Source organism: Ailuropoda melanoleuca, chromosome 2, assembly GCF_002007445.2.
Source record: "Ailuropoda melanoleuca isolate Jingjing chromosome 2, ASM200744v2, whole genome shotgun sequence".
Taxonomy (NCBI): domain Eukaryota; kingdom Metazoa; phylum Chordata; class Mammalia; order Carnivora; family Ursidae; genus Ailuropoda; species Ailuropoda melanoleuca.
The window spans coordinates 76,875,202-76,886,717 of NC_048219.1; the positions used below are offsets into that span (position 1 = coordinate 76,875,202).

Sequence of the window (11,516 nt, forward strand, 5' to 3'; positions counted from 1 at the left end):
AAACGTGCTTAAGAAAACCACTTAATGCTCGAGAGATGGTTGTGGTGAGGCAAGGAGGGCTGTGCGAGTCCGGAGACCCCATTCTGGTACTAGACACTTGACCTTCATGGGCTCACAGAAGCCTCGCCACAGCCCATTCAAGTCAGCCCTGTTGTGGTACCATTGTACAGATGTGGCGAATGAGGCTCAGAGAGGCATGCCCCCCACCCGACACGGCAGAGCTGTCAGCAGCAACCGGGGCTGTTGACTGCAAAGCCCACTCTCCCCGTGTACACGTTTTCTCCTCCTAGATAAAGGATGAGCACTGGGCTGGGAGCCAGGTGCATAACTCTCCTCTGACCTTGACTCTGGGCCTGTGAAATGGGCATAAGCACTGCTTATCCTGCAGGGGTAAAAAAAAAAAATGTGAAGATCACACTCAGAAACTGCTAGAAGAATGATGAGGCAGGATTCAGTCATTCTTTCAGCAAGTATCTCTCGAGCCTATGCTCTGTGCCAGCCCCTGGGCTGGATCTTAGGGATATGGTCCCAGGGGAGACGGACACAGTTCCTACTTACATAGATAAATACGTAAGTACAAAGTGAACCATGCCAACAAGACAGTCTAATGGGGTCCAGACATGGGGCCAAGGATGTTTTCCTGAGGAAATGGGATTTAAGCCGAAGGATGAGGGGTCAGCTGGGCACAGAGCGGGGTAGGGCCCCCAGGCATGGGGTGTGAGTAGGGAACAAGCCAGAGGCATGAGCCAGGGGAGGCTGGGGGCACTGACTGGGCTCCCTTGGGTGTGGTCTTGCAAAGGGGAGCCAGCAGAGGATTTCCTTTAGGTGAACTAAAAATAAACCTCAATTTCTAGATCTTTCCTATTTGACCCGGTCCTGGAATGTCTCCCTGTCTTCTTCGCCCTTGGTGTCCATTCTGCCCGGTGAGAGCGGGGCCTGGGGAGGAGGCCTCGGCCCCCCGCACCCCCCTCCCCACCCCCACCCCGGGGTGAGGGGCAGCTGATTGGAAGCAGATGCCTGGCCCTGAGGGGGCCCTGCCGGGGCTGGCGAGGCCGCGGTGGGCCCGGCTCCCCACTGCTGACCTCAGACCTGCACCGCTGGCATGTCCAGGCCGCAGACTCTCTGTCAGCAAAGCCGCATCCGTCCTGCAGAGAGACGGTCACTGTGGCTGTCCGCACCCCCAACCCAGCAATTTCCCTGCCACGGTGAGAAGCCTCCTGAGCTCCCTGCCAAGGCCCAGCCTCCTCCAGTTGGGCCTGAGATGCCAAGTCAGTTCATGGACAGGCACAAGGCTGGAAGAGGTCTGTGTCACCCGCCCCGATTACTTGGACACCTGTACCAGCGTCATGCCAAACGAGGACACCATTTTGTGCCCTGCACCAGGCTCTGGGCTGAGTGCTCTCCGTCCTGCCACTGAACAGTTGCACGGGGTCCATGTTGTTGCAGGTGCATCCCTGAGGCTCGGAGCGGGCCCCTTGGCACACAGCTGGTAGGTGTGAACTAAGGTTTGAAACCAGGTTGGGTTGGTCCTCGGCCGTGGGTGCTGGCTATGGTTTCTGTCCCCCTCGGACACTCCATGTGTCTACTGCTCCCGAGGGAGCCCAGGTCAGCAGCTGTATGAGCCACAGAGGCCCCTGGAAGCTTGCACTGTAGCACAGGGCACTGAGAGAGCTGGAGCCCTTTCTCAGTGGTGGGAGCTCTTCTCTGGGGCAGCCTGAGCTGTGGACTCTGTCAAGGGCAGTGCGCTCCCTGTGGACTTCCAGTTTGAACCAGGGCTTCCTTCACAGAGAGGGGTTACAATTTTGATGGCTGCCTCTGCGCTCCCCCGAGAGCCCCTCCCCCACTGTCCCCCTCTCCACACCTGCTGCCTCCCCTAGGTCCCGCCCCCATGCTCCCCACCCCCTGCTGCACACCTGAAGGAGTCTGGCAGTCTCTAGGGTTCTCCCAGAGATGCTTTCTGGGGCCTTCGGCAACCCTAGCGCCACCCCAACTGTCCCTAGAAATGCATCCTCTTTCCTCTGCTCCCCGGAGGCCGCCCCACCCCTCTTGCAGACCCAGCTGCTTCCCTGCTTCCCCTGGGCCTGGTTTCTGTTCTTCTGCCCAACCCAGCATCTCTGCTCCATTCTTCGCCCTTCGGATGGGTGTTCTGCTCTCAGTCAGTTGGTCAACACTCACTGAGCCATGTGGACGTGTTGGGGAGAGCTCAGACCCTGGAGCCAGATGCTGGGGGATACAGAAGTGCAACCCCCTTGTCTCCCATTCCCAGGAGCTCACATCCCCTGCTCCTGGAGCTTAAAGAGAAAAGGGGGTCTATCACTGCCTTGGCCTCAACGTTGGCTTCTCCCCGTGTCTAGTTACTGAGAAGAAACACAACATGGCAGGCTGGCCCACTGGAGATGGCTTTGTCTCTGTTAGGTGGGAGGGTTACCTTGGTGGTCCGTGGGCAGGTGAATCAGCACTGAGGCCCACCATCGGGTAGAGGGCTGGAGTGGCCAAGGTGTGCAGCTTTCTGGGGACTTTCAGACGCAGAGGAATAGAGACTATTTGTGTTTGGGGGGTCTGAGAAGGAGAAGTAGCCCCAACCCCAGGGTGGAGCCTGGGGAAGGGAAAAGGATTAAATACTCTCCAGTGTCTGTGAGGCGTGGGCCCAGAAGCCCCGAGGACTCAGCACTGGGAATGGCCATGTATGGGCACAAACAAGCCACAAATATGGGTAGCGCCCTGGGAGTAGGAGTGAGGGCACTCTTGGCCATACTTGGAGTCCTCTCCGTGGAAGATCCGTGTGGCCTTGCGGGGCTCTGGGTGGGGCAGGACCAGCTTCCTCCTTCCGACCGCATGGGAACAACTCAACAGGCACCATGGCAGTGGGACTGGTCAGAGTTCTGGTTCTCCTGGCCCAGGCGTGAAAGCTGGACCTTCCACCACCATCTTTTGGAGCATGTAGGCTTGGATTCTCAAGCAATTCAAAGGGAGTGGACGCATCCAGAAGACAGTATATGCTTCCTTCAAGTAGAGTAGATTGGGTCTGGATGGTTTTATTTTTTAATTTTTTAAGATTTTATTTATTTATTGGAGAGAGGGGGAGATAGAGAGAGAGGGCATGAGCAGGGGGAGGGGCAGAGGGAAAGGGCCAAGCAGAGCCCAACACCAGGCTCGATCCCAGGACCCTGAGATCATGACCTGAGCAGAAGTCAGATGCTTAACCGACTGAGCCACCCAGGCGCCCTGGGTCTGGAAGGCTTTAATTAAAACTGCAAAATCAGGGGCACCTGGCTGGCTCAGCCATTAAGCGTCTGCCTTCGGCTCAGGTCATGATTGCAGGGTCCTTGGATGGAGTCCCCTGTCAGGCTCCCTGCTCAGCGGGGAATCTGCTTCTTCCTCTTCCTCTGCCCCACCTCCTCCCCTCCCCCACTTGTGTGCTCTCTCTCGCTCTCAAAATATATAATAAATCTTAAAAAAAAAGAAAAAAAGAAAACTGCAAAATCAAATAAGTGCGATACTGTTTGCACCTTGACTTCTGTTGTCACGCATAGTGTTTAGTGAGACAAGAGCTTCTATTTATTGAGGGTTAATGTGTGTCAGGCACTGTACCAAACCCTCCACGTACGTTGTTCTATTTAATCCTTACAACAAGGCAAGTGGTTTTTTTTTTTAATCACCATTTTACACATGAAGGAACTGAGGCACAGAGAGGTTAACCAACTTGCCCCAAGTCACACAGCCAGTAAAACTATGAACAGGGCTTCTAACCCACATGTCTCCTACTCCAAAGTTGTTCAACCATAGATCCCACCTGAGTCCAGGGGTTCCCTGCATCTGGGGAGGCCCGGGAGATATGGGCCTATAGGGAGGAGCCCTGGGGTGTGAAAGCCTGGGACCTGAGACGGGTGAAAGGTCCCCGTCAGGTGCCTGTCCCCCACAGCAGCTGGATCCCATTGCAGTGTGGATGGCAGTCTTTAGGAAGCCACCTTCTCCTGGGCTGCGAAGGAACAGGGTGACCACAGCCAATGAACCCTGGGGCCCCTTGAGTTCCCACTGCCCGCCCGGCAGGGTTTCACAAACCCGTTGACGTTGACAGGGCGGCTTGTGTGGAGAGGGCAGGAAGCCTGGGGGCTCTGTGGTCTGCCGGCATTGCTCAGAGTTTCCTGGGCAGAACTCTTCCTGCCCAGGCAGCGCCCCCTGTCCTGAGGCCTCCCTTGGCCCTGCCTGGCTCTGAGAGACAACTCGACGGACTCCAGGACCTCTGAAGGGCCAGGAAGGGCCCCTCCTCGGGATGCTGAGCCTTGGAGGGGGGAGCTCGAAGATTCTGGCGATTACCTGACGTTTCCTGGGGACCAGCAACGTGAGGAGAGGCAGGGACAGTGCTAGCTGCAGTCAGAAGACCCGAGCTCCACCCTCAGCTCCAACCCGGACTGGGGCTGCGGCCTCCGGCAGGTGTCTTAGCTCCCTGAGCCCCCTTCCCTCAGCGACTCACGGGGCAGTATGAAGTGCTCTGCGAGAGCTGGGGGCCGTGGCAGGGCTGTGGTCTGACGTAGGCCTGCCCCCATCAGCCCTCCCTTCTGGAAACTCTGCCACGGCTGAGCCCCCAGATTCCTGCAGAGAAGGGGGGAAGCATTCCAGGCAGAGGGTAGGGAGCAAAGACGTAGCGTGCACACCTGCACATATGCCCCCCCCGAAGTCTTTGTGCCAAGAACTTTTCTAAACATTTTACATATATTAACATATATGCACATATATATATTAACTCATAATAACTCATTGACCTCTCTTAGCACCCCTCTGAAGTAGGTATTAGCTTGGCCTCATTTTATAGATATGACAAGGTCCAGAGAGGTAAAGTAACTTGCTCAAGTTCACACAGCTGGGAGCGGGGACCCAAGCAGTCTGGGCTGACGGCATAGTTGAAGCACGGCTGGTGGGCCTGGAAAGGACGGGAGAGATACCAGCACTGGCCACGTGTGCCTTGTCCACGGCTAAGGGCCAGTGCCTAGTATGGTCCCCGGCACGTAGGTTCCTGAACCGTGAGCTCTGCCGAAGGTGTGGCCCCTTGCTGGTCTGGGGACGCTAAAATTTTGCACAAGGGGATGCTGCAGGTGCTGGGTGGGGGGCAGCATGGGCCTAGGGATGAAGCTTCTAGACTGCCTTGTCTAGTCTCTAGCTTGAGAGGAGCCCTGCCCAGGCCTCTTCTAGAATAGTAGGCTCCTTCTCCATGGGGCTGATGAACCCCCACGGGCAGGAGGGTCCAGTGAGTGGGCAGGTGGAGAGTTTTAAATGGTTCCTCAATGCCCATCTGGCCCCCTCCCCTCAGACCCAGGCTCTCCTCCCTCGGCACACTAGCATCCTTCCCTCCCTGTGGAATGTTCTCAGCTTGCCCAGAGTCAGGGTCTAGGGAGGGCAGGGGCTCTGCAGGGAGGACCCACACAGGCTCAGAGGAGAGCGTTTGCTGCCGGCAGAGGCTGCTGGGAGACCGGACTGTGTGCTGGGCTGGAGTGCTGGGGTCTGGTGAGAAAGGAAGTTTCCGTCCTCTGTGGCACTCAGACCCCCCCAGGAATGTGGCTCTGGGCCAGGATCCCTCTGGGCAAGAAAGGATGACTCGGCAGAAACAGCGTCCTGACCCCACAGGATAACAGAGCCACTGTGCTGGGGGCGGGTGCCAAGTGGCAGGGCTGGTGAATTCATGACCCTCCGCCTCGGGCCTTCGTCTGTCCGGCTCCCTGCCCTCCCTAGCTGTCCTTCTCCGGGCTGGGGTTTTAAGACTCTCAGAGGAGCAACTTTCAGACAGATTAGGGAGGCACCCTGCCCTGGCTAGCTCTTTCCCACTCCAGGGGGAGGAAGCAGCCTGGTGTTGAGGCCCTGGGGGAACTCTGGCCAAGGGTAGAAGCCCCCGCAGGATTCAGGGCGGGGGGCACCGGGCAATGGAGGTTGCTGGGTTGGGCACTGGGGAATTCCAGCCCGAGGGAGCCAATTGGAAGCACATGTGTTTAGACAGGCACAGAAACCCACAAAGCTGCTTCTCCATTCCTTGAGCCCAGCTTCTGAAACGTTAAGGATTTATCACCAGGGACCCTGGGAAATGTGTCCCTTTGTCACCGGATGCCCTCCTGACCCTGGCCAGTCACCACCAGGGACTACAATGGCGCTCCAGCTGGCACGAGCCGCCTGGCCACCTGCACCCCAGGTCTTGAGCAGGAGTGGGGGCTGGCGGGAGTGAGAATGACGGTATCGTGAGAGCTGTGGCCATGGCCGCCGTCAAGGGTTTCCCACACACCCTGCTGACCACTTTTAACTGTCTAATGTTGTGCGTTCCTCGTAACAACTCTATAAAGGAGGGAGGTGCCTGTCCTAATTTTTAGAAAGGAAACAGCACTGCAGAAGATCGAGTACCTTGCCTGAGGTCACCCACATAGTGACAGGCAAAAGAAGCTTCTAAGTCTGGGGTCTCAATGATTTGCTTTATTCATGACCTCTTCTTCTGCCCCTTGAAGGAAGGAGGAAGGCCCCTTGTGGCCCTGTACCCCTTCCCTGAACGCCCCACGGTGTCTGAGGGTCAGCGGGGTTGGCACATGGAAACCCTGACCCCTTTCTGGGAGCCATTGCAGCACCTGCTGGTTTCCAACCTCAGGAGCCTGGGGGTCTGGAGCAGTGAAGATCCTGGGATGCAGGGCCGGAAGACTCGCACGTGCCTCCTGACTTACTAGCTGCGTGACCTTGACACCTCACTGTGTCTTTCTGGACCTCGGCTCCTTCACCTGTGAAATGAGAGGGACGAACACAACTTGTCCTCCACTACCTGTCCCAGGGGGGTAAAACGTAGACCATTAGGCAACCCAGGACCTGGCCAGAGAGAATGCAGAGGGGACTGATGGGGGCTTGAGAGGGGAGGAGGTGCAGGGTGGCAGGAGGGGGTAGCATGCTACTTTGCACTCATTCACCTGCCTGACAGAGATCCCCTGGGGGTGACCCAGGAGACTTTCTCTGGGGAGGACCTGGAGCAGAATGGCCGCATCTTCCCGGGAATATCGCATGGACAGAACTGTTCTAGGTGCCAGATTATGATCAGCTTCTCCCAAGTGCCCTGTTTGTGCACATCCTGTGAAGGAAACTGTCCTGCTCTAACCTGAGCTTCTGTTAGTTGGCGGGTTCCTGTTACCCCAGCAACAGAGCAAGAGTGGAGGCGGCTGCACGCGGCTGCATGAGACTACTTCATCAGTTATCACACCCAGACACTGTGTCACCAAGGGGCGGTTACAGCCGTGTTAGACTTAGGGACCGTCTGCTTACTAAACGTGGCTGAGATCGCTGTAAACATGCACGCGTTGGGCAACCCGCAGGCCTCCAACAGATACGTCTTGGTTGAAGAAAGAGCTTTTGGAATCGTGAGGACTTTGTATTATGTCCCTTACGGTTTTCATGGATAACTGTATCTTGTATTTCAAACCTTGGCAAGCCAGACATTGACATAGGCTGTGCGCAGCCGGGCTGTCCCCCCAGCGGTCCCATTCCTCGGCTCTTGTAAGGATTTATCAATAACAGCATATCCGTTCTGTTTGGGCTGTTAATTATGACTCTCTCCTGGAACATCCTGTAGTGGTTATTTTTTGGAAACATCATTTGGTTCATAATCTCTTAGCAACAGAACTTTGAGGGCTAACGGCTGAGGCACACTCCCAGCAAGATGCTTGTGACTCGTGGGCAAACAAACCCACAGCAGCCAATTCGGAGCAGCCTCTGATTGTGGGTTTAATTGTTCGAAGTCATCACACGTCACCAGCACCCACCGCGGGCTGAGCTTGCTTTGTGATACTCCGCAGAGCATTTGCTGTGCCAGCCACACACCCAGGGCCGGGGGGAGCTTTCGGTCACCGGGTGTCCGAGGCTGTCACAGCCCATCCCTGCCTGGATACAGGTCCTGGAACAGGGGTCTGACTGGGAGAGGAGGAAGGCAGGAGCGGTGGCCTTGTGCTCTGTCCACACCTGCACAGCATGTCCTTACAACCCACTTGCACGGTGGTGGTAGGATGGTCCTGCCTTCCTTGTGACAGCTCAAGAAGTGGCAGCTGAGGCAGTGAAGGGTCTGGCCACACTCGCAGGCTGGCAGAGGTGGTGGCGGGACGGGAATCCAGGCCTGCCTGAGCCCCCAGCCCCCACCCCCTTTCTTTCTTTTCTTTCTTTTTGCTTTTCTTCTTTTTTTCCCCAATAGTTGATTTTGTTTGTTCAAGGGCTCATACTGCCAGCATTAAACCAAGCGTGGGCTCTGATTCTCACGTATCTAGGGAGATAAAAAGCAAACTATACTCCACGTACATGGAGGAAAAGTAGAGATGCATGGTTAATCACTTTGGAGTTTTAAAATTTCTGTAGCCTAGAACCCAGAAGTCACAGACCTTTTAGATCCTTCTGGATGTCCCACAGGGTATCTGCACTTTTCTTGAGTTGAGCTACTTGGTCACCCTTCAGCTTCTGGCTGATAACGATGGTTAACCCCTGAGCACTCAGGGTACATGGAAGGTTCAGGAAGACTTCGTTCTCAATGCCATGCATTCCCTTCACCATCATGGACATGGGATGAATTCTGGATAGATTTTCAACATGGATTTGATGAGATCAGCCACACTTATCCAATAGCCCAGCGGGTATATCTCTCTGGCTTGATCGCTTCAGAGGCACTTCCGGTCACCCATCTTATGTACTTCCTTCTAATTTTCATTATCACTGTCCCTTCCCGTTTCTGGATTCAGTTCCTAGAGAGAAACGCTTGCCACATTCACTCCACTCCATAGAGCCTCACTTGAGACACCAGGTTCTCCCCAAACTCAGCAACCGCTGGGATGAATGCCAAGTTTTTCAGCCATAAAATGGCGAAATCTAGCAGATTCCAGATTACACTCACTTCCCATCACGTGGTGCTCAGATAATCCGGTTAGTTTCCAGGTAACATATGTGAGAATATGAGAATCCGCTGGGCTGGGAACTATAATTATGATGCAATTGGGACTGTACTTGATGATCTGGAGAATAATGAATTTGACGACATTAACATTCCTCTGCCCCAGATTGAGGCGACTCTCTTCCTCTTGCTGGCAGACTCCTGCATTTTCTATCACAATCTTGGAATTGGTGGACACAGAGTAATCTTTATCTGCCACAGTTTTTGGCATCTGAAGAAGTGAGCTCCCTCCCATGCCTGAGAAGCCTCATTTCTTTTTGGAGTTGATCTTCCAAAACAGCCCACAAGGGCAAGCTCGTCAGCCAGAGAGTTTCCCAGAATGCCGATGGCACGTGCCATACCAATGTATCCAACACCTGCCGCAATGATTTTATTGTTTGGGACCATTGCCTCTTCTTCTGTAACCAGGGCGATCAATTTTTCCAGAAGAGTTGCCTTTGTGCACGAGAGAGAAGGCTCTGGGGACCGTTGTAGCAGCTGTGCAAAGAAGGCAATGAATGTCAGCTGTGTGCCCTGCCCCCACTCTGCTCACCCCGTTCACACACCCAGGTCCATGGGGGCAGCTGGGTCTTCACTGGACATGTGATCTCCACAGGTTGCACGGCATAGTGTGGCACACGAGGGCCACTGCTGAGACCGGTCCCACGGTGTGTGCATCCCAGAGTCACTGAGGCCAGGACTCACAGGCAGCCTGGGGCCTCCCTGTCACCGGGGCTCACAATCCCCTCTTTATTCTGGTCCTTTCTGGTCCCTCTCCAAGGTGAGCTCATGGTTCTCCATCGTTGAGGAGTAGGGATAACAGTTAAAATACTAGCTACTATGTGTTACTATGAGCCAGGATCTTTACTGATATGCCCTTATTTACTCCTGAAAACCTTAAAAGGACATGATATCGTTTTCCCCATTTGCAGATCAGGAAATTGGGGGTCAGAGGTATTGAATGACTTGCTGTAAGTCACAGAACAGGTTCTGCTCGTGACAGCCACAGTCCCACTCCTCCCCTTCCCCAGCCCCATTACTCACGAGCAGGGGTGATTTACTGAGAAACTCCTGAAGTTCTGCTCTGGGCCCCCTCACTCCGCAACCCCCCGACCAAGGCCCTAGAAATTGATTCAGATGGTCTCGTATCTTGTGCCATTTGCAAAAATAAGATATGTGAATATTTTGTCTAAATGAGAGCCCCCCTCTGATTCCACAGAACATGGACCCACCCTGCTTATAGGTGTAGACCTTAAATATTCTTGCTAAAAATTTAACTCCCTTCCCCCCTTCCCCTCTCTGTTTGTTCCCCTTAGCCCTGTCACTAACACACCATGTACCTTATGCTGTCTTATTTATTGCATAGTTCTTGCACCACTCACCATGTGTTTTGGATGACCGAATGAACACTGCCCTTGCCCTCATGCTTAAGTGGCCCTGAGCAAGGTGACTTGCTCAAACACCCCCCTGCTTACAAATCTGACCCCCTTTCTCTTGTTCCTAGCTGCCTTTGAACTTGGTCATGCCTAGGTTTCCTCTGGCTCTGACGTTACGGTTTACTCACCGACCAGATACCATCTCACTGGTGTTTCATCCCTGACTCCTCTCACTCCGTGAGTTCCCCCCAAATCCTGTCAGCCACCTCCCAAATGTCTCTCAAACCTGATCACCCCGTTTATCTCCACAGCCCCCCCCATAGACAGGGTCTGCCTTAGCTCCCCAGCGGCTCTCTGCCCCCAGTCTATTCCCCACACAGCTTTCAGAGGCTGAGCCTCCTTCTGGAATTACCCCATGAATTCTCATTTCTTAGAAATCATAACTGAAATCCTTAGCTTGACCCACGAGGCTCACACTGACTTCTTTTTTTTTTCTTTCCAGTTTCTCAAACTCACTATCCCCCTGAGTAGGAGGATAGGCTCTACCCACTTTGTACATGCTTTACCCACTTCTGTTGCCAGAAAAGTCCTCCCCTCCTCCTTTTCTACCATCCCACTTAATTTTTACTCAGCCTTCTGGTCAAGCATCACTTCCTCAGGGCTACCTTCCATGTCCACCCACGCTGGGTCAGAGCCCTGTGAGTTGTTTTTACAGCTCCCCGCATATCTCTGCCCAGAACATATTTCACCTGCCATTGAATAACCAATTGTATCATCTTGGAGGCTTGATCTGGCCGTTGTGACCCCTCCTTCCCTCCAGCCTCCTCCCCAGTCAAACACAGAAGTTCCCAGAAGGCCGGCCCAAGTCGGCCTTGCTCTCTGTTCCATCTTTGTTTTGTTTGTTTGGCAAAGGACTAAAGACATTCATTCCTTTCTCATGTAACCCTTGAGGGGAGTGTTTCTTATCAGCTGACAGCCATGTCCCACCTGGTCCTTTAGGGAGCTGGGTTCCTTCCATGCTGTGGCTTTGTCACCCCTAGGAGCTGTCATCTGCCTCGTTGAGGCTAGGTCACTACCACCTCTGGGTTGGCGCCAGCAGGAAGTGGTGGGGATGTTTTCTAGGTCTTGGTCTGGTTCCAGTCAGTGCTACTGAACAACAAACCATCCTGACGTGCAGCGTGCTATAAGACGCAACCGTTTCATTATCCTCCCAG

The 11,516-nt window shown here is 54.4% G+C and overlaps 1 pseudogene; it reads right to left on the reverse strand.

Moving 5' to 3' along the window:
* Nucleotides 1-8,364: 8,364 nt before the first annotated feature.
* LOC100467158 lies at nt 8,365-10,861 on the reverse strand (annotated as a pseudogene).
* Nucleotides 10,862-11,516: the final 655 nt, after the last annotated feature.